At 36.3% G+C, this 23,737-nt stretch overlaps 1 long non-coding RNA gene across 1 annotated transcript in view; it reads left to right on the forward strand.

Annotated features, from left to right (window-relative positions):
- The window catches only part of LOC110484030 (uncharacterized), a 105,117-nt gene that overhangs the window by 76,817 nt on the left and 4,563 nt on the right, over positions 1–23,737 (forward strand). The window contains exon 2 of the long non-coding RNA XR_002467681.1: positions 11,261–11,310. This is a non-coding gene — a long non-coding RNA (uncharacterized LOC110484030). The remainder of the gene's footprint in view (positions 1–11,260; positions 11,311–23,737) is intronic.

Here is a 23,737-nt window from a genome sequence, read left to right on the forward strand (position 1 = left end):
AGGCTATTCCCTCTCAAACTATCATTTGCTACATGGGAAAAGAGTAATTCCACTAATTTAAGATTTTACTAATAGCATGCATTACTGCTTTTTGTAATGATGAAAGCTGCATATTTAGATAGCAACACATAGGAAAGGAATTTTAATTAGCAAAAGAAGTGTACAGAAGGTACAGAAGGATTTTAGACCACATCTCCTTAAAGTATTTTTAAAATAGGAACCTAGAATCTTATAGAAATTCTGATATTATTACTGACACCATGTGTTCCAATACCAAGGGCCAGATATGTTCAGACCATTTTGCTTTCTTTGTGCAGTTTGTAGAATGCATTAACTCCTTTTGCCTAGGTCATTTAGATGAAGCCTTCCACTTGCATCCATAGTGTGCAGAGGAGATGAGCAGATAGCATTTCATTATTCATGGTTTTGCTAAGTGTGATTCCCAGGAAAGTACTGGAGCCAAAAAAGTCCTGAGAAGTGAAGTAAAAACCTAAGAAACAGGACAAGATACAAAATGTTTGATTATTTAATAGGAAAGTACATTTTGTGGAATAATAAATCATTTGGTCTAAGTGCAAGTCGGTTTTCTGCAAAGAGATACTCAAGTACTCAATGAAAAACATTGTATGGAGAACAGATCATAGGTGAATATTGCCTTTTGTGCTGTTTGTTGGGTCGATTCTACCAACCTTTACAGATTCTTTCCAACTTTACACTGTAGAGGATGTTAGTTATGCAGGATAAATTCAAAGAGCTGACAATATAATTTGGAAAGAGGCAAATGTCCAACATTAGCTGGAACATACATTGGTTGTAAATAACAGGATCAATATTTTAAAGTCCTGATTCTTCAACTCAGTTTCATTTCTTAGACAACAAACAGTTCATATACCTTCACATTTGGTTAACTCCTCTTGGCATAAGCAGATAAAATGGTTGAGAACATACTACAAAATCCTGGTATGCCCAAGAGAGCAGTGGTATCTCTGAATGTGGTAGAAAGGGCACAAGATGCAGAGAGGAGATAAATATTTAGTTTGAGATTGTCAAAGCATGAGGGAATTAGAGCCCTAAAGCCTAATAAAATTTAACAGGAGCTGGAGACCTTAATTCCCTTAGGTGCCTTTGAAAATCTCATTTGTATTTTAATTTTAAGCTAGAACAATGGTTCTATGTAATATCAATTTCACTAAGAAGACACCAGTCTATTTTCCACACTTTTCATTTCAAAAGGTATGATTTTCAGCATTGTAAACATACCAAATCTAGCTGGTCAGTGAGTCAAATTTTGACTTGAAGGATCGGGTTACTTTTTGTACTGATTTATCCAGTGAATAGCCACACTGTTTTCTGCTTTGCTTTTGTTAACTAGCTGTATTTAGAATATTCCCCTGATGTTTCCTACTCAATCACTTTAATTATGAGATAAGGACTTACTATTTCCTGCTTTGATAGGAATTGCTCACCTCTGAACTAAGTTGGAGTTAACGATGTTTTTCTCTATTTTCCCATTAATAGTCTTTCTTTATTAATTCCTTGGTTTAGTGCATTTCAGTGCATTGAGAAAAAATAAAATTAAATTAGAGCTATACTGTACTAAACCAAAACCAAAAATCCTCAGTGTTATGTAGCAAGTCCATAATTATTTCTATCCCTGAAACCTATTTGCTTATTTAGTGTAGCATTTGCTGTATATTTTTTCTATTCAAAGTAAATACTTTTCTGATTTATAAAGTAGAAATTGTTGCATTAGTTAAAAATTAAAAGAAATATCAGTTCTTGTATAAAGGAGAACTAGGTCTTTCCTCTTCCCCCTCCCATGTTTATTTTCATTTTAGCTTCCTGAGTTGTTTCACTCACCAATATATTGGTTTTCCCCCAAACTGGGAAAGCAGTAGTTTAAACTTATTTGGCCTTGGTGGATAATCCATCCCTCTGGCTCTTAGCTTCTTTCTGTATGTTTTCACACATGGTTACAGAAAAAACCCAGTTCTATTAGACAATACTTTTGGGGATGCAGCTGTGTACTAATTACCTTTCCAGCTTACCAGCATAAAAATGAAAGCAATATAGTGTAGTCCATTAATTTTACAAACATTGGGGCAGATCTTCAACTGATGTGAGTGGACATATCTGATGGATTTACTCCTACTGGGGATAAGGCTTCCTTTATTGACTTTTCAAAACATTTCCAGATTTCAGGCCAAGCATTGCAGTACATTTTGATTAATTTCTCTTAGCCTGTGTAGATCTTGCTCATCTTGTCTGTTGTGGAGATTATACTCATCCTGTATCTGAAGTGTAAGGTTCCTATTGTATTTTATTTGCTGTGTTCTGTAAAGCTCTTCACTGATTTTTAATCCATGGATCATTCTTATTTAGCATTACAAGTAGATTTGCAGGATCTTAACACAATAACTCCAAAAATAATGAACTGCTGTCAGCTGCAAGCTTTTCAGTTTAATAGTAAAATAATTCTGTGTTATTTTTATTTCAAACAACACTGGATGACCTTAGATTTTGTTACGATGGAAAACATGCTATTCTTTTTAATGTTATTTATGTGACTGCTGAGAATATTGAACAGTTCTTGGACACATTCAAACTTTTCTTTTTCCTTCTCTTTCCCTTAGCTGTAATGAGCTAATCTCTGAACACTATGGGCTGAATGCAAAGTATGAGGAGGAAGGTTTGCAGAAAGAAAAGGAATAATATTCATTGTTGATGTTTGCTAATTTGGAGTTGCATAAAATCCACCACTTAAAAGTACTTTTTAAATATTGTTAAACTGAATATGTTTCCTAGAAAGAAAGTGAAATTCAAAGGAACCTGGACCAGCAGGGATACTGTCCTGTGAATAAGTATTTGATAAGCCCATCCTGAAAAAGCTATGTAGCGAAACCAATGTTGTGAAACAACATTTCTCATCCACATGGTGCCACAAAATCACCAGACTCCAAGCTGAGTTCAGAAAAGAGGAATGGGGTGTTTTGTATCAAGCCACATGAAGGATAATCTAGAAAGGCCTCATCACCAGAAGAGGCAGTAGCAAGCTGAAGCACTGGCAGCCAGTACCCAAGGCTGTCCACAAACATTCTGTGCTCTGAAATGGAGATGAGCTATACAGAAGAGGATTCCCAGAAAAACCACATTAATCCTTCCAAAACTGGCTCCAAAGTCACCTCTTTAACTGAGCAGCCTCACGTAAATAGACCTTTTAATAGACAACTTGTCTCACCTGGCCTAAAGAGCAGCCTGGAAAAAAGGTGGAAACACTTTGGTAAAGGAAAATAAGAGGCAGCAAAAGAAGCATAAAATAACTGCTTCATTATAAAAAAAAAACTCGTCTTATTTCATGTCCCAGGAAGGGAAGAACAGGAGAATTTTTTGTACCTGTAAATTTCATAGAGATGGCAAAGCTTATTTCTTATATTCTTTAAAAATGAAAAAAAATAAGGAGATTTATTCAAACAGATAATATATTTTAAATACCCATGGAAATCCAAAACAAATGCACTGCCTAACCAAGATGAAAGACCAAGAATACTTCTGATGTTTTAATCTGGAAAATAAACAGTTCTGTATATTGATAGGGCTTAATTATATCCTTTCTTACTTAAATGACTTTCTATATTAAAACTGTAGATATTAAATTATGCTAAAGTAAAATATTCTTTATCATAATTTAAATTTATTTTATACTTGTGAAACTTTTGTGAGGTTAGTTCATAAATCTACATCAAGCATTTTAATACAAAGAATGTTGACTTAAACTCATCATCCGCTTAATCAACAGTTTTAGTTTATTATCAGAAAGCATCAGTAACCTTGATGCACTTTATCTTAATTTATGCTTTCATCAAATAGAGAGAGAACTAAATAATAAGGGATCACATTAGAAATGCATTGGAAAATGTACACCAGGAAAAGAATTCAAGAACATTTGGCATCCATTACTACCTCCATGCAACTAAACACTGCCAATAACATTACACATTCCTTATCAGAGCCTTCTTGTGTGCAGGTCTTGAATCATGTATTCCATCTCCAATTATGACTATAATTCGTATATACTGGCAGTACCACTAGGTTATATTTGACTCTCGAAGTCAGTACTATCATTCTAAGGCATCTTTTCATGAAGACACGCTTCCCAGATTCTTCAATGAGTCCTTGTATATAGAACCTTCTATATAGCCCTTGTAACTATGAGACAATTTTTGAAGTGGTCTACAACACATCAGTCAGATGATCTTGAAGGTATATTCAGATTTACATTGACATATCTGAAGACAATATCCCTGTGCTAGTGATGAGTAAGTACTGAAGGCAAAATATCAGGGCTAACCTACTAGCATGCTCTCATGGAATAATGAATTACTAAGTGGGGCTTGTTTGTGGTTCTTGCAATCTTCCCAAACACTTCTGGAAAGTTTGGAAGGGAAAACTGCAACAACCATCCACATAATGTCTATTAAAGATGCCTTCTTTACAGTTAAAAATATCCAAAACATTGAATTAACTGTGAAAAGTGTGGGCTTTTCCCCCCCACGTAACTACACACAACAGAAACACAGGGGACCATTAGCTTACATGGTAACTTGTTTGTCTACTTTAAACCCACTATTCATCCTTATAATATATTGAACATACCAAAACCCAGGGGATGTTATAACAAGCACCACACTGGTTTTCTGTTCTCTCTCAGACACAGTTGTGGCAGAAGCAAATCCTGGGGGCATGGGTTGTATTTGAGGTTTCTCAGCCACTTTGCATGTTTTGAAAGACAGTTCTCATAAATGTGTTTCAAAAACTCATGTACTTCAAACAAAACATTAAAAATGTTTAAAAAATGTTGTCATCACCGCATCCTCCATTGTCAAGAATGCCTCATGGTGTGGCAATTATTTCCAAGGAAATTATTTCAATAAATATATGGAGTAAATGTGTATTTTTCCAAAAGCATTAGACATTAAACAATTCATCCAAGGTTGGACATTTTCTAGAACTCATAACATATTTTCTGCCACTCTTTAGTTGTCTAGAATTCTACATCACTGATAGTGTCCTTAGTTTTGTTTTTCTGCTTTCATTTTCCCTATTTCATTGATATTTTCCTTTATCAGTTTTCCCGATGAAAAGCAAAGAGTCATTTACAAAAAAAAGTTATAAAAATAATTAAAATTATTAGAGAAAAAATGGTATAAATTAATGGAAGGATTACACTAAGGGTAGTTGTACCAAAACTCAAAGTAGGAAGAAAGGTCAGTTGACATTCTGGACTCAAGGAAGATCAAGAGTCAGATCTGATGTTTACTTTGAGTAAAACCAATTTCCAGGCACAGAAAAGTCACAGCCCAAATATTTTCAGCCAGAATTGGGTTTCTTGAGACTCATTTAGTAAAACTGCTTACTGGGGACCTTCACTTACTCGTTTAAGTGAAAATAGTTTGTATGTAATATTAATTCATACTATCATTACATGGAGATAAATAATTAGATGTTTTCATGATCCTTCCACAAAGGCTGCTTATGCTTTTTATAGATTAAAAGCCAAATGAAGAATTCAGCCAAAAATAAGCAGTAGATTGCAATTTGCTCATGTTCAAGCCTTACAAAATCCCAGCCAAGGGCTGGAAGAAACAAATGGAAACAAACATAGGCTGAACATTGGATGTCCAGCTCTTTTAGAAGTCAGATGCTTCTGTTTTGAAATTAAACTCAAACCAAAAAGCTGATTATCTTCTACTATGAAATTAATTGGAAGGTCTCTTCATGCCTGTGATATTTGCTTAATGTAGTCTTTGCCTTTACAATACTTTTTACACTCTTGGATAGTGAACTCTGTGGCTTTTAACAGATTATTAAATTTTTTTGCCATTCCCAAAAGAATAAAGTAGTGGTCTTGGTTTTTGCGTGTTGTACTTGATTAATGTGTCTTTCTCCATGTTATTGTCTTTTGCACTGAGAACATTTTCAGTAAAAATCTTGTTTAGGAACCACATGAAACTGACACAAAGCATATGCATCCCCAGATTTATTTGTCTTATTGCAAAGTGAGTTTCTATTACCATGTGTACCCTTTTAAAAGCTGCTGAAATATAAAAGCTTTTACCATTTGGTGAGTAGCTATTTTGCATTACTACTTTATGGAGTCGCATCATAATCCGTCAAACTCCCCTTTATAATTATTAGTGAATTCTGAACGACAGAGTTCATTCCTCCACACCTTGTATGACAGTGAAAAATAAGGTTTTTCATGTAAGTTCCTTGCAATGTAGACTAATTGGTGTACTAATTGACTTTTACTATAATTTAAGTTTATTGCTTTTAGATTGTTAGCTGGCATTCATTTTTCTACTAGAACACAGTAGATATTGTCTTTGTAAAGGCAAATATGCTTTAATTGAACTATACCAGTGAGATGTCTGGGGTTTCTTTTTGAACAACATATCTGTACCTAAAAGATTATTTTCTTCCATGAGTTTTGTCTCCAGTGAAGAACAAATTGTATTTTAGCCTGGTATGTGATCAACGCAGTATATTGTCATTATACAGGTAAAGAAATTACTATAGACCAGATTTTGCACTTTTTGCTGAATGTCCAGTCTAACCTGAGCTAGTATATATGCTAGCTGTCATATATGCAGCTGTCAGGAGCTTTTACATTCCAAGTACTATAAGTCATCATTTGTGTGTATAGTTACAGTCCTTCAGATCATGTTTACCATGTTAATTAGATTCACTAAATACAAAAATGAGCTTAAGTAACATTAAGGATCTGTCTTAGGCCAAGAAACAGGAAAAAAGTGTAAATCAAACTTGGAGCAGTCCTTTGTAGACATATGCAGATGAGAAGAAGACGTGATAACACAACTTAGAAACAGTCTTAGGTTTATATCTATATTTCTGTATTTTACAATGCTGACATAGATCACTGGTTACATTTTATTAAAAGCAACTTAATAGTTATGATTTATACATATACTCTGTTGAGGGATCTAGTTTGGTGCATTCAAATGCCTATAAAAAGTAGCACAGATTTTTGTATTATGTACTAAATTTCCATAAATTTCAGGATGTACTGCTGACCATTGCCTGGGCTCAATTTAGATTTTTCATCAAGAAAGACTTACATTTCTTTGACACCATCAATAAAATTAGCTTACTTCATTTAAAGCATGTTTTATTCTGTGGTGTACACAAGTATTACATCATCTTTATTTTTTAAGAATCTTTTTTACAATAATGTTATTACCCATAATAAGTTTTATACTGATAGTGCTGACTGCACTGAAAATTGGCCTTTCTTCATGTACACAGGCAAGCAAAGTTAATTTTCTCAAAATTAAATTTTAGTGTCATGCAGATAGCAACCATGATCTGAACCACATTTTTACATATTTGTCTAGGTATCCAACAATAAATGACAGTGATTACTATTATATAGTATGATTACTATTATACAGTAAAAAGGAGTAGGTTTCTTGATTGTTCCATTGTCACCACAGGCCCACCCCCAGCTGGGTAATGATCAGCATTGACTCCATGATTCTCAGAAGGCTGATCAATCACTTTATTATACTATACTTATTAAGAAACCCATCGCCCTTACAGACAGTCTGATACAGTTTGACCTAATTGGTCTTTGATTCCAAATACAATCACCACTGGACAATTAAGAAATCACCCTTTTCTAAAGAGATCTCCATAACACATTCCACATGTTCACAACAACAGGTGCAGCAAGCTAAGACAAGAATTGTTTATCATTTTTTTCTCTGATCTTCTCACAGCCTTCCCAGGACAATGCCTGGGAAAGTTGCATGTTGCTTTCTGCGGCCAGAGAGCTGCTGCCACACTCCAGGAACAAAAATTTCGTCATTTCTTATGAACAACATGTAGTTTTCACAAATGTTTTAACAACTTGTGGAGGATTTGAGTGTGATGAAAGAAAATGTAGGTTAGCTTCAGAACATGACAAATAAGAAAAAGGGTAACTTCCATGTTTAGATTTTGAATATTTAATCAAGAAACAATCATTCCAACTTGGGAACATATATCTCACTATTAATTTTTTGTAAGCATTAACATTCAAATTTTTTAAAACGGAAAAAGAATCAAGGCATAGATGGACAGAGTACTTTTAGAAATGTTAAATGGAACCTCACTTAAGAAATTATTGACCTTGCCAGAGAAATATGATGCTCAGAACTAGATATTTTATCATCTAGTTAAACCTGGGAAAGCAGCAGGCAAGACAGAGTTGCCAAGGAAATGCTGAAAACTAGTTATGACGACTCCCAGTAAAATTCCCCAAAGTTTCAGTGAAAAAAGGAACCAGAAGAAAACTCAGAACAAGATGTAAGTCTTACCATATGGCTGCTGAAGTATTACATGTCTTTAGAAGACAGAAAAAGTCCCCTGTATTGTCACATTAAGCAGGATAAAGGCAGGAGAAACTATGAGAGAATAAAGATATAAACAGTTCATTTAATAAAACAAATCCTTAACAAATGTCAAAACAAAGATTTGCAAAGTCTGTGCAAACAGAAGACAGAAATATGTCTGGCAAGTGTCAAGTATCTAGGCCTATCGTGCCCAGGCAGCTGGCAAAACAGGGAGCAACTTACTGAAAGAGGTGAACCATCTGAACTATTTTGGGAAGGAGGTTTAGTTTCATAAGTGCTCCAGTTGGGAAGAGGTACACACAGAAATCACTGCTGTAACAGGGCTGGAGACCTCCCACTGTGGCTGAGTTCAGTGGATTGTCTTTCAAAAAGACATTTTACATTATAGTGAAGTTACTTAAATAAGTCAACCTTTTAATTTAACTGATTAATCAACAAATTGGAGTAACTTTTAAAACTCCTCGGAACAGAAAGAAATCTTTTGCTCTATGCTATTACAAATTAGAAAAAATGTTCTGTCTTATAATCAAATATATGTAGACCTTCAAATATTCCAAAGACAATGAAGTATCATTGTTATGTTGTTATAAAAGTTATATTTTAACTTTTATAAATTATAACTTTATAACTTCAATTATAAAGTTGTAACTTTGTTATATTGTTATATAAGTTATCAACCACTTTTCTGTTCTTTCCAAACATACAGTATAAGAGAAAGAATAGTTTAGTAAAACATGTATTTTTTTTTACTATCTGCATGGCTGAGTCACTTTTTTACCCTCTAAAGTTTGATATTTTACTGTGAAATCCTTAACTCTCACCCCATGAAAAATGGGGTTTTCCTACCACAGTGTAGAATGAGAGTAGCCTTGCCTAGGAGGTAGGGTTTGGAGTTGCTGAGGAGCAGAAAAATGCCAGCATGCAGAAAAACCTGTTCTTGGTGATGCATGCCAGCTCCTGGGAGTCCCAGAGAGAGGAAGCAGTGATAAACTGCACAGGAGAAGCACCTGCTGGCAGTGGGGAAACTGAGGCAAGCAGAGGGGCAGCTGAGGCACCTTGTCAGGTGTCAGTGAGGCAGATCTGACGGGGAGCAACTGCAAGCAGGAGGTCACTGAGAGAGGAGCAGTGGGACCAGGAAGCATGAAGAGAGAGAAAGACTTTCCAAAGAGGAGAGAGGAAAAGCTTCAGAGTCCTGGCAGGCAAAGTTGCAGAAGTGGGTGGATGGGGATGGAGTGGGAGGGCACAGGAAGAGGTTAGAGTCGATTTCGCAGGACTTCAGGGACATGGCACACAGAGGCAGAAGTATTAAAATGAAAGCCAGAAATGCTGAATAGGAGGAAGGGAGTATAATATGAGTGAAGCTGGGATTTGTGATGACTTTTTAGGACCAAGCAAAAGTATTTGAAGAGGAAGAAAAGATTGTCTCCCTTTCAGGAGGAAGGATGAGTTAAAAGGTTTGGAGGTCAGAGGGGACACAAGCAGATAGAGAAAATTCTAAGGAAGGAAAGAATGTTACATGTACAGAAAAGAGAAAGTGATGCATGAGGGACTTCTGAGAACAGAATTCTTCAGGGCAAACAGGTAAGGTATAAGTGATTCAAGAAAGATATTGATAGGGAAAATATATCTTGTCTCTCTTCTGATATCACAGACTACATAAATGTCTCTCTTCTGTTCAAACAAATAGAAAATTACCCACTGGCTTCAGTGAGGAAATCAGTTCAGCTGTATGGATGTGGATTCTGAGTAAAATGTCAACCTAGAGAACATGAAGAGGATAGATATTTTTCCAACAATTATATTCTGTGTGGACATATTCTAAGTTTATGAAGGTATTTTGCTTAGGGAGAGGGGTGTGTGTGTGTGTGAAATTCACCAGTTTTCTGTGTGGCCATACAAAAAAGGAGAGTTGAATCTTCCTGAGAGCTCATCCCTTACAAGTTTAACACCTTAATTACTCAAACTGATTATTCCTTACAATCCTAGTTTGTCCCATTGCAGAAGTCTTTGTCAGGATTTAAAATTCACCTCTTAAAACTTCATTTTGATGTAATGAAATATATCTTGTTAATGTTAATTGAAGTTTGCTATATGAATCCTTGGAACACAACCTCAGGTTTTATTCTCATTTTTAGTCCTAATTTACCATTGAGCTCACTGTGAAAGGTACCTCTCATTGTCAGGCAAATACTCCTTCTATTAATTAAAATTTAAAACTTCTCTTTTGTTATATACCCAGAGGCCTACTTACTTAGCAGAATGCCCCACTTTGTTTATAGGATATATGAATCATTGATTATCAGCTACAGAATAGTTCCACTCTGAGATACCATTCATGCGTTGTCTGTGTGTCTACTTGCCTTTATTAAACTTTCATTAACCTTTCACCATTCATCTTCTAATTTCAGTATCATGTCAACTTTCTGGACTAATTAATAATTCCTCCTGCCTTGGGACACTAACAAAAAACAAGAACACATTTTATTTTTTTCCTTCTGCTTAGATCCCACATATTTGCTTATGACAACAGCAGAAATCTTTTGCAAATTGCTATGTATTTTTGAAATTAATTCATCCTCCAAACATATTACTTGAATGCTTTGTTGAGGTTTTTGGTGGAAATTCTAGTTCCCTCAAGCACAGGCCAAGTGCCTATAACTTTTGTGCACTTGCTGTGTGGAATATTTAAAATTCTTCTGACTTTGGATATTTTTTTCCTATACTTTTTCATATAGCTTGTACAATTTCCCTCATATAAATCTTTAATCCTACTTTTGCTATCTCTAATTTTAGATTATTTTGGTCCTTTTTACCCTCAACACCCTTGGCATTAAACAAACTTCTTACAGGCTTTATGGAGGACTCTATTGTCAGCTGAAAGACTTCTCTGAATTGCCAGGTACTGACAATTTCAAAAATTGGTTTTAATTTTTTTTTTTGCTGTCTTTATGTTTTCCCTGATTAGTCATAGATCAGGATTTTCATGGTCTCTCTTTTGAGCTGCTATCTCCTTTCTGACTTGCTCTGTCTCTCATTTCTGAATCATCTCCATTGTTCTTAATTTTTTTTCTTTTGTCCTAATCATGCTTCTTAAAAACCCAATTACTTAGCTGGGACAAGAACTGCTGTAGAGGTAACACACTTTTATAATACACTATACTGATCACTTTTTGTATGTCATGTTTTAGTACCACACTAGGAGTGGTTTACATTGACTGTATAAATGATGTGCTTGCTCTCAAAAATTTCACTTGACTGCCAGGTTAGTGATGGCAGCATTTTATTAATATCAGAATGCATCAGAGTGTTCTAACCAAGTCTCTAATTTTACTAAAAATACTTACAAAATTGAATCAGTACAGAAGTCTTCAGATTTTCACTGACTAGAAGTGGTGAGCCATATGTCACAAGTGTCCATCTAGGCATTTTGTACTCTGCTCACATAATATGGTATTTAAAGCAAGCATTTCAAGTACCTACCATACATAGTTCAAAAGCATAAGGCTAAAACAATAATAATAATAATAATAATACTATATCTAATATAGAATTACTTTCTCATTGGTTCCGTTATGTTATTACCTTTCCTCCCTGATATTAAAAGCATGCTTTCTTCTTTATTTCCCTCTATGCATTTCTTTATCGACGACGTCAATGATATCCAGCTTTTATAACAAAAGTCTTGAATATGCCAGATTCAAAATGTCTGCTCTTAGTTTTCAGGGTACTGCCAACAAAATAATTTAACCTAAACATTCATTTCACGCTGCTGAGCCCTAGGTTTGCGGCTTCATTTGCAGTCACTCTTCTGTCTGAATGCATCTCCTCAGTTCCACCATTTCATCATTTTCTTCTCCCTGTCCCACTTCATTTGTGCTCATTTCATGAGGCATAGCATATCTTGTAATGCTGTATATATTCTCTGCATCAACTTTGTTTTGTGGTAAGCATGCAAATGCACTGGTATTGGTAAGGTTTCTTGATATCTTTGAAGCTATCATTGCAGTTGTGATCTGGTCAATTTATATTTGCAGAAATTTAAAGGTTAAGGAATCAAAACTTCTGGGTATTTTGTAATTTAATTGAAACCAGTAATTTTACCAAAACAGGAAAGCAATATGTTTCCACTTAAACTCATTTTACTTGCTTAATGCAGGTGGTAATTTCATATTAGAACACATTTTGCAGTCATGATTATTTTGGTATATGAAGACTTCTATGTCACAGAGAGTATTTATAGTAACTTTTTTATAAACATCTATTGAATTATATGTCCTTAAGCACATTTGGATAAAATTGCCTATTTTCTTTTTTTGCTTGTGGTAGGATGAGGTATGTATTTTCTTAGTCTTTAGGATGAGTCCTTTGAAAGCATGCTGATATGATTTTAGGCTTATGGAGGGGCAGTCATTACCAGTGCACTGCCATTTGCCAGTGGGGTTATGTACAGAAAAAAATAATTTTTCTTCTGTCTTCCTTCAGTTTATATATAAATTCTTCCATGTTATTTCCCCCTCTATTTTAATAGTATCTTTTTTTGTACTTTTTTTTTGAAGACTCAGCTACAACATACCAACCACCTTTTTTTGTGCCCAGATTCTGTTTCATTTCCTTGTCCCCTCTAAGTTACCAGTTTTTAACAAACCTGTAAATTTTTTTCTAAATGTTTACTTGTCCCACAGGAATTTAGCTTTCATTTTGCTTTCTCTAATACACATTTCATACTTTGTCACTTCAGTTCCATTCGGGCCTGTCATTTATATTATAATAAGTCATTCCTGAGTTAATCAACATTCCTACTTACAATGCTTATTAATGTGACACATTGTGGTGTTCCTTCTTCTGTGACCACTAAATTTTAAACTTCACTCATATCTCTCCCTCTTTGAAAGTGATTTTTTGTATTTTACTCTTCGTTTTTTCTTTTCCCCACCCTCAATGACATTTTCTTTTTCCTTGCATATCCTTGTCAAAGAAGCTTAGTATCATGGTACTTGCTTTCAATTTTTCTTTCTTTCTTTGGAAATAATTTTCTCAGATGCCTAAAAGTTCATTTATCCTAATGGCATCAATAATTATTTGTATGAAAGTAAAGCCTGTGGGACCCAATCAGGTGAGCTCCTGTTATACTGAGTGCTGTGCAAATAAGGCTTTGCCAGAGGTCAACAGGACACAAACTTATGATTTCAGTTGCACATTTAATTTAAGAAAATATGCAACAAATATGACAACAAAGGACAGGACAAGGAGAGTGAAGGACACACCCCACCAGGGCAGTAGATACACTTTGTCCTGAGCTCATTAGTTTTCCACTCCTCTCTGGGACATTCTGTTGAACCCAGTTACCCCAAGTGCCTGCAGAGTCTATAGAGAAACCAGGTGGAAAGGAGCACTTTGGATGCTATCCTCAGTATGCTCCTATTGGCAGCATGACTTGACTTACTTCAACCCCTCAGAACACCCAGAAATCCTGGCAATTTACACTCAGACTTCATAAAACTTGGTGTCTCAGTGTAGGCAAATATGTGCATCAAACCCATATCAAAATTCCTTTTTTGTGGCTAGTACAATTTATAAAGCCTATTATTGAACAAATCTGATATGAGGATAGGAAACTCGGTGCTCCCATACTCTTGACTGAGATATGCAATGGGAAAGGTGGTGTTTGTCATGTTTATCTTGTCCATGCAACACACAATTGTGTTCAAGTCTCACTTTAGACTTAGTTGTAAAGGCAAATTGTCAAGTTTTTTATAATTTCTTGTGGAGGGTCATTGTCAGGATTATTGCCTAATACTGACAATACTAATACATTTGCCTGAATTATCTTGTGAACATGCACAACAATGGAGTAGTACCACCTAAAATAAATCTTCAGTGCTTTTCTTCTACCAATGTTCTTCAGACATTGGCAGAATATCAACACATCTTTTCTATACTTCTGTATCTCAGCATACAAAAGTATACTTAATGGTTATAATACTTCATGCCTTTTAACCTTCTTCCTGGAGAAGTGGCAACAAGAAATTTCTGGTTTAATTCCCACTCAACCTACATCTTCAAACCACACCAGTACCCCAGCTTGGAAACCCTATTAGCTTGGGAGTAAAATACCATGACCATGCCTACGTAGTTCTTTCTTCACAGGTCAGTCCATCCACGGTACTGGTATCTTATTACTTGTCTCTCAAATGTCAACCACTCAATGGCAATTTTTTCATAATGCAGTGCTTATAAATAAATATATTTCAAGAGTTTAAAAAATTCACAAAAGATACAGTTGCATTTGCCTTTTTACTGACATATGCTGTAGATTTGTCTACTTGACTTGTTTCTACAAGTAAAGTCTGTACTTGAAAGTTATATTGCTACAGTTTGGATGGTCTTGTGATTTAAAAAGAGCATGCACTACATTCACTAATATATTCATTAATAATATGAAGAAAAAAGTGTAGATGCACTTTACATAGAGATTGCTTAACTCCAATATGTGTGGGATATTTATACATTATATAGCAGCTTTGTATCTGTGTGATCATGAGTACTCAAAGAAGATTGAACTTTAAATATATATCTTATTGTAGGAGAACTTGCTGTTTAAGATGAGCTTCTTTGGTTCTTCTAGTAACTCAAACCTTTTTCAACCTTAAAAACCATCCAAGTTTTCTCTTCTAGCTAAATATTTGTACTGCAGATAATTTTTTTCCCTGAGGTATATTAGCTTGCATTTATCCCATGTTAAATCTTGTGGGTAATTAGTCAACTTCTTTATTACTCCTCCTATGTCCCCTTTAACCCTCCCTTCATTACCTGCTTTCTGAACTCTTCGTGTTAGAAGCAAAGCAAAGACTGGAACGAAAATACACACAGCTATGTACACTTTAAATTCCTAAATGTGCTTTTTTTCCCCCCTGAAAACTGGGAATACATTTTCTTTCTTCATAGCTTTACATTGATGTAATATTTCTATAAAATTGCTTAATGTGAGTGAAGAGTAAGGCAGCAAGGTCCTGATTTGAAGTCTTTCATTAAAAGACCCTTATTGACTTCAGTAGGCTTGAGATTCAGCCATAAATCTCTAAGACCAAGTGATAGGGTCAATGGTTTAGTACTCTGTAAAATTCACTTAATAAATGAATGCAAAATTTCATCCAAAATGTCCCCATAAATTTATACCTCTCTTTTCTCATTCTTTAAATCAATAGAGATGCAACACAAGGAATGTATCAGTGTCAAGATATCAATAGCTCTGCCACTGTTGTCTGTTGGTTTATATGCTTTTCCCTTTAAAGCTAGGAATACAAATATATCTATATTGTTCATTTGTTGTAACTATATAAATTCAAATTAGAATTATTTTTCTGGTTTCACTTCAAATATAGCTTAAAAAAAACCCAAAACCAACTAAATTCAGAATCCCTCACTGAGAGAAAAAGAATCTGTCTGCTAAATTTTAACCCAATGTGATGAGACTTAATGAAAGGACTGTGTTAGAAACCCAGAGAAAGGAAGCTCTGTAGCAGCAGCAGCAATGACAGTGTTAATGGTGCTACTCTGTCATATAGAGCCTGCAGAGGGCATATAGACCTTCTTCAGAAAGATACAGAAAGATGTTGATGGATCTCATAAAGCTGACAGGTCATTGCTATCCATTGTCTTGCAGAACAGATTAATAGATTCATTGGTTCTTACTAGACAAAACTGCTCACAGAAGATAGAATTTATCCTGAAAAGTTGCTGCATTTCTGCTTGCTGGTACAAAATGCTCTTTGGCTTTCCATCTTTCAGTTGTTGGCAGGTACTTAAATAAGAAACACAGAGAACCCATTTACAGTTATGGGTCTCTGTCCTCACTCATAATTATAGTTATTAAATAGATTTTAAAAGCTCATTTTGTCAAGAATAGAATTCTACATAGACTCTGGTGGCACAATTAATCACCCTCTAGATATGTCAGCAGCATGATAGAAGAGTTGGTAAATTTAATACTACTTTTTTGTGTTGGGTGGAAATCAAAAAGAAACTATTTGGCAATATGCCTCGGATCATTAAAAAGTTGTCACTGTGGCACTCCAACCTTGACAGCCACAGATCAGCTCTGGAGGGAATTAGCAGAGCCAAAGGGAACCTGTAAAACCAAACTGATCTGTATTCTGTTATCCTGAATATTTTCTTTGATGCATTTGCTTTAAAAATACAGGAAAAGGTGTGTGTGTGTGGGGGGGGGGGGTGTAGGGCAGAATCTAATGTCTTTTACATCAGTGAAGCAAAAAGAGCAGTAATTGGTGAAAAGTTAGCATTTGTGTCAGCATTCCCTTTGATGGGAGTGAATGATGGCTCATCAAGGGCATGTGTAGGTGTTATAGTGTGGCTCTACAGGATCTTGGAACTGGTCAAACAACTGTTTCATCATAATCTATGGGTACACTACCTTTCAAATTGCAAAATCCAAAATGATGATAGCAAACATTCCTAGTTTATACCCTGCTCTTATAAAACAAATGTCAGAAGAATATATGTGGGCTCAAAAGTTAATGCTTTTTACAAGTGTGAGTTTATATATGACTCATTCAACAATACTGAGAAATGGTCTGTGCTAACTCTCACATGGTATTACCAGTCTTGCCAGTGTTATTTGAGATACTGCCTGAAGTAGGCTTGATTACTGTCATTTGATTGCTTCTCATTCTTATTGGAGCTGTATCTATCTCCTTTCATTTAACAGAAGTGTGTTTGCAAGCTAGATCTGAAACTATTTCACCATATAGCTTTTTTTTTGATCCTTGACTACAGGGATTCTACTCTTGGGTTAATAGATGCTCCTTGGTTAAAGACAAGCCAAAACAGTGCCAGATGTATTTCATTGTCTTTCATGTACTAAAGCAGAAACATGCACATATTTGCAAAAACAAAGTAGTAATTTGGTTTCTGGACTTTACTGCCTACACAAATGACATCCATGGACATCATATGGGAAAGCTGGATCTTGTATTGATTACAGCAAATGGAAAGGTTTTGTGACAAAACTAGTACATCAAAAACTGTTGAGTTTATGGATTTTCTGGGAAAAAAAAGAACATTCATCCTAAATTCTCCTAAGGCTATTGGCAGGTGACTAGCTAAGTGGTTGTAAACCAGGGTGAAAAATGGATTATGTGGAGGCAGAAGGTACTTTTGATGTACTTTGTCTCTCTTGAATAGTTCCATTTTGATGCTTTTTGATTGCTTTGAGCAATTTTTAAATGCTGTTTCTGTTTTAGTGAGAGATCATGGTCAAACTATGGCCATGCATTAATGAATTGGAATACAGTATACAAAATTTATGAAGACAGAAGATTTTCAGACTGCCTTTTGCTGTTTTTCTTGTAGGTGGTGGATGTGAAGAAAATAAGACATCCTCATTCATGAGGGGTTGGGACAGAGCAAAGAGTGTCACAGTTGTGTGCCTCCATGTCTTTTATATTAAGACATATTTGCCTACATACCCAATACAAAAATTGGAATGGGAGTATCCCTCTGATACATAGGTGTATTGCAATACTAAATTATGATAGTCTGCACTGAAGTGTCATAGATAGGGGACAAATTAATAGTAAAAAGGTATGAGGGTGGAGTAGAATTTCTAACTGAGGTGTTTGATGCCAGTCTAAGTTTTAGGTCAAGCAGACTTCAATGCATACACACTCACTTTCCAATCTGCCAGTTCTGACCAGTGTTCATTTTCCTCATCAAAATACACTATGGCTAGTCAGAGTTCTCAGATTACCTCAGGCTAACCTTAGGCTTTAGTGCTACTTTTTTTTATTTTTTTTTTTTTCACTCCCTGTGCTGCATCTTGCTCTCTGCCTTTAGAAAAAGTGAATATATGATAATCAGTTTGCTGTTTCAGAAGCAGAGGGAAAAAAGGGAGAGGATGACTATACCTTGGGTCTTCTCTAATTCCTTCTCCTACCCAGAAACACTAATCTTTTAAACAAACAGAAAAGCCCAAGTTTCTAATACTGGAGGGTAGCACCTCTCAAAAGGTCTTACACTGTCAAAAATATACTCTTAGTCCAAATGTTTAAATTTAGAAAAGAAATGTAAAATCTCCTTATTCCTGTACTCTAGTCTTCAAATTACTGTACAATAGCTCAATTTTGTGTAAGTGTTTCAGGCATTTTGTAGGGATCTAAGTGCTCTTTGGCATAGCTTGTCCATCAGCAGGCTACATACTTCAGTCTCTCTAATTCAGGTTCAAGTAATGCAGAATAGCTCATTCTTCCCATTTGTTCTCTTTCTTGCTTTTCAGTCTATAAGGTGTCAGCAGGGCTGTACTTTGTTAAATATCTGTTGGGGAAAGGCTTTTAGAGATCTCACCTCGTCCATTATAACTCTTCTACCTGAAAATATTCCCCTTGGATCAGCTTTTTATGTCATTGTCCCTCACAATTGGTTACAGCAAGTCAGATATCTAAGTGAGCCTTGCTATTTAAATAGTGTGAACCAGTCTGGCTCATCTTCATGAAACACGTCAGGGAGTGATTAAATGAGCACCAGAGCCAGGTGATGGAGGCTGAGTCGAGGGGGAGGAGGAGGAGGAATAACCTCTAGGTCAGTAGTGAGCTGCTGTGGACACAGTGGTTGCACTGGCTCAGCTGGGGCTGAACAGCTACAGCCACCCAGTCCTCAGAGGTCACTGTGCAGAGATCTGAGACAAAAGATGCAAAATAGATACAGGGGGATACCAAAACAATTAACAGCACCCCTAGTTTTGATACCAGGTAATTCAGGAAGGGTCCTGTGGTAGGCTTCAACTCAGCTGGCAAGAGCATGCAGTGAGGGCAGGTGGTGCCTGCTGTGGAGCCAGGAGGGGAGGCTTTAGCTGGTTGCCTGCAGTGGCACCTTGCCTCAGCTCCTGGTGCTCTGGCACAGAGGCTCACAGCACACCACAGGGAATGGCCTTAGTGCATGTTACTGATGGACTTTGCAAAAAAAAGGACATTTAAGGCCAACCAGTTGACTTTGCACTGAAGCATGTAAGAAATGCCTGCTGTTGCTTCTAGGAGGCTTGTGTTCTCCTCTAGATATAAAAGAACAGGAGGTGACTTTTTAAATGTCCTGTTGGTTTTTGTTGGGGATTTTTTCAGTGAACACCTGACTAAAGCTTGACCCATTTATTTTTAAACCGCTTCCCTGCCACCAGTGCAGTGGTGCAGCTCTTTGGTGCAGACAAAACTCAGACTTTATGGCATTTACTGCTGCACTTCAAAGACTCTTTCTAGAAAGAACTGGAAGGCAACTGGGGTGCTGGCAGATCTGCTGATGTCATGCAAAATATACTTTTGCAGAGGGTGATATGAAATGAAAACACTTGCTCAGAGAAGTTGTATTTCAGTCCTCTGTGTTTCCTAGTGCCAAAAGGTGAGCAAACATATTGCAGGCCTTTGGCAGGGTCTAATCCCAGGCAGGTGGGGACTCAGATCATTCTCTGGATGAGCCACAACATTCTTGCATCATGAATGAGGTATTGCAATGCCAGGAGTCTGGCTATGGCATGCCAGTGTTTGAGATTTTATTTTTTTTAGGGACAGAATAAAAGGAAATATAAGCTTCTTCATTCTCTCCACATCTCTCCCCTTTCCAATATTTTTAAGAATAGGAAAAAAAAAAAAAAGCAAGCATTTCAATGTCATTTCAATGTATTAAAATATGTGACATTGAAAATATGTGACATTGAAGATATTATTTTTTGTCTCATTTTCTTAAAACTTTCCCTTTGCCATATCTCTGTCCTTTTATTAGTGTCCCCTTTGCTTCCTAATTTCTTCATAAGTCTATCATTCTCTTTTCTCTCTTGCTTCTTTGCTTGTCTTTGACACATAACCTTTCTATTTTCCTTTTCCTCTCAATGTATGAAATTCTAGTTTTCTGCAAAATTTGTCATATTACAGTACTGTCTAAATGCAAATATATAAGACAAAACAAAAGAAAAAATTATTTCTCGCCAAAGTGTGCCTTCTACATTAAGACAGTAGCAGCTAGCAAAACACCTAATAGTAAATCTTACTAGAAATTCTTTTAATTACTAAATTTTGATCAAAAAGAAAGTTTTTCTTTGTATCTCCCTTATGAATTGTCTTTTTCTTATTGCTTAAGGGAATATATTTTAATATTATATGTATTCAAAAGGTGTCCAATGAAATCACAGTAAAATACAAATCATCCATCTGTGAAGCCTCACTCGATCAGACACTTGGAGTGCCAAAGCTTCCATTGTCTACTCCTTTACAGATCTCTCTGTTCAGGAATTTATTTATATCACCTGCTTATGAAATGTATTCAAAACAAAAACATCATAATTAGGCCTTTACGCCAGAATTTCAAGATAATTAAAATTCAACTCTTCTCTATAATTTTAATCTGGCTAAAATCAGAGGTAATTGCAGAGCTGATAGAGGGGGTTTTTTGCTCCTAGGATCTGCTTTTGTTGAACCCTTTGAAAACTCATGTGAGATGAGTTGATTTTATAAAGAGATTTCCAATACAGGGCTGGTAGTGACAGTGATAGGCACCTGGAATTACCTATGATAGATGGACAGAGAGGTAGGATAAGCATTTTTAAATCAGTTTTTTTCTAGGAAATTAAATCCTTCACTCCTACAATCTCCAGAGTAGTTTAATTTAGTTTTCACTGAGCAACTCATCTCTAACAGCACCCTCTACTTCATGGGCTGAGATTTAGACAGGAAGCATTTTCATGGGAAGGAGTGACACCCTTACCACTTGTATTGCAGAGCTCCTCTGACACCCCAGCCTGGCTGCACTCGTTCTCACTCCCTGCCCAGCTCAGGCAGTCACAGCCCCCGGGTTCAGAAGAGCACTTCTCCTGTGGCAGCCTCCTGCCTTGCTGCCACACCCTGTCCCTGCCGGTGTGCCATTCCTCTTTGGGCAGGTGCTCCTGAGCAGCTTCCCAGGCTGCAGCAGTGCCACAGGAGCATCTGTGCCAGCTCAAAGATCACACGTGCTGGAAACTCACAACCTGACCCGAGCGCCTTCTGCTTCTAACAACATATCCAGGCTCCAAAAGTTCAGTCAGTAAATTGGAGATGACTGTCTCTAAAGGTTCAAATCTTTCATGTTTCGCTCCACCTTTGACTAGTGGATTTGCTTTTGCAAGAAAACTTCACAGTGCTTCTGTTCTCCCATTCCTGTGAGTTTGGAAAGTGTGATGGTCACATTTCAAAGATAATGATCCAAGGCAAAGTTGCACCATCTCAAAAACTGCACTTACCTTGGTAAAGTTATCTGTCTTGGCCAGTGGCTCCTCGACCACAGACTGAGTGAAAAGACTGTACATTTCACATTGCTCCCCTCTAGAACAGAGAGGGATCATCTAACAAAGGGAGGGATAATCTAACCAATAATCCCTTGTACCCTTGGAAAGTGCAAATTGTAGCCTTAATGCATACATCTTTTTTTGTCTCTGTTTTTCACTTAAAATTGCCTCAACCTGAGAACTGTCACAGCTCACTAGAGTAATATTTCTGGCATGCCCCCAGTGTTTCTGTTCCCAGGCATTACATTTATTGCCTTGGATATTCTACATGGATTCATTAGCAATATTTTGTAAAAAGGTATGAGGCAAACCCAGTAGCTGTCTACATGGCCTGCAGTGAACTGCCACTTGAGGGAAGCTGTCTTACGTTTCACCCAAATTAGATATTAAAGAAAAAATACTGAATTAGTCCCAAGGAGTAATGCAAGGGCAAAATAACAGAGACAAGCAATGTTTGTTGATAATCAGTGGCCCAGGACCTGCGAGTGAACCAGAAAGCCAAGTGACTTGAAAGTGTAGCTGCAATGCAGGTATTAAGACACTTTAGTTCTGTGATTCTCAATGGGAACCTTAATCCACATAAGGATATTGGTCTAACTTGTCTAAAGCAGTGGGCAAGTTAGCCTGCTTTTCATGTGCAAACTGTGACTTAGAGTCACTACCTAGCTGAAGATCTGGGGTTTATGCTAGTACTCTATTTCATTGGAAATACTAGGTCAAAGATCAGGTTCACAGTTCTGGTGTTTTGCATGATGATTTGCAATACTAAAGCTGGCAAGAAATTGAGGGCTGTGCCAAAATATCATCTGAGCACACTGTACCCACATGAAAGACTAAAAATAACAGTCTCACTTGTACTTCTGATGGACAACAGGCACTTGTTTCCTCTTTTTCTCTTCTCCTTATATCTATTTGAAATGGAGGCAGATCAGGACAAAGAAAGCAGCATAACACTGGAGTACTGCCTGGCATCTTCCCCAACTGACCTGCTATGACTGCCATCATCTTGGAATATCAGCTTGGGATTCTTAGACCCTCACTGAGACTGAACTTTGAGACCCTTTCTGAAAGAAATATTCTCATAAAAAAGAAATTTCCTTCAGTTGAAACAAGGAGACTGTGGAGTTAAGCAAATGTTTCAGGCAGTGGAGGGGAGAACAAACTAAGTCTTGTCCTACTTTGCCAGTTTGTAAATCTAAAAATATGTCATCAACACATGTACTTGAATTATGGTCACAAAGTGTTGCAGCATTTTACCCACTTATGGGCAGAGTAGAAGCTAACAAATCTGTATTTTAAGCATATCCTAAATCAATAAAAAGTGGCTGAAAAAGTACATTCACAAGTGAAAAACCAAACATAAGTGGGCTGACCTCAGGATATCATTATTTATTGAAACATTTTTCTTTTCCTTCTGGTTTTAGAAACAAATGGCAGGTGCAAACAAAGAATAAATTTAGTCATCATTAGTTCTGCAGAGTATTTTTAATCATGCAGCTGAGATCTGGATAAATAATTCAGATTTTACTCTGTAAATATAAACCCAAAATCCATTTATAAACTGAGAATTCTTATTACTCTGTAGCTCTCAGGTTAAAAGTTTTTTTCAATTACCCAAGTATTCCTCCATAGCTGGTAACCACAATTCATGTTTCAGTTCCTTGGTACAACAAGGCAAAGGTAGAAACATACAATTTGTCTGTTTCATGCTAATCAACTTCTTTACTAGAATATTTGTGAAAATAACAAGCCAGGGGCTGAGTTGTAAGAACTTTCCTTTAAAATCAGCATATTTTCAGAATTTGGTATGTCTTTCCTGATACCTGGGCTGCTGTTTGAGGCCCAACACATTTCCAAGTGCTGTCTCATAATTCAGCACCTAGTTTTTGACTTCTATTTTAATTTCTGGCAAGTTCTCAGATTTTAGATCCACATAACACTTGAAGGTGTGGGGATGTAAGTGTACTGTACAGTCTCAGCTGAGTCAGCCTGGAAGCCCTTGGGGATC

Source organism: Lonchura striata, chromosome 4 (genome assembly GCF_046129695.1).
Source record: "Lonchura striata isolate bLonStr1 chromosome 4, bLonStr1.mat, whole genome shotgun sequence".
Taxonomy (NCBI): Eukaryota; Metazoa; Chordata; class Aves; order Passeriformes; family Estrildidae; genus Lonchura; species Lonchura striata.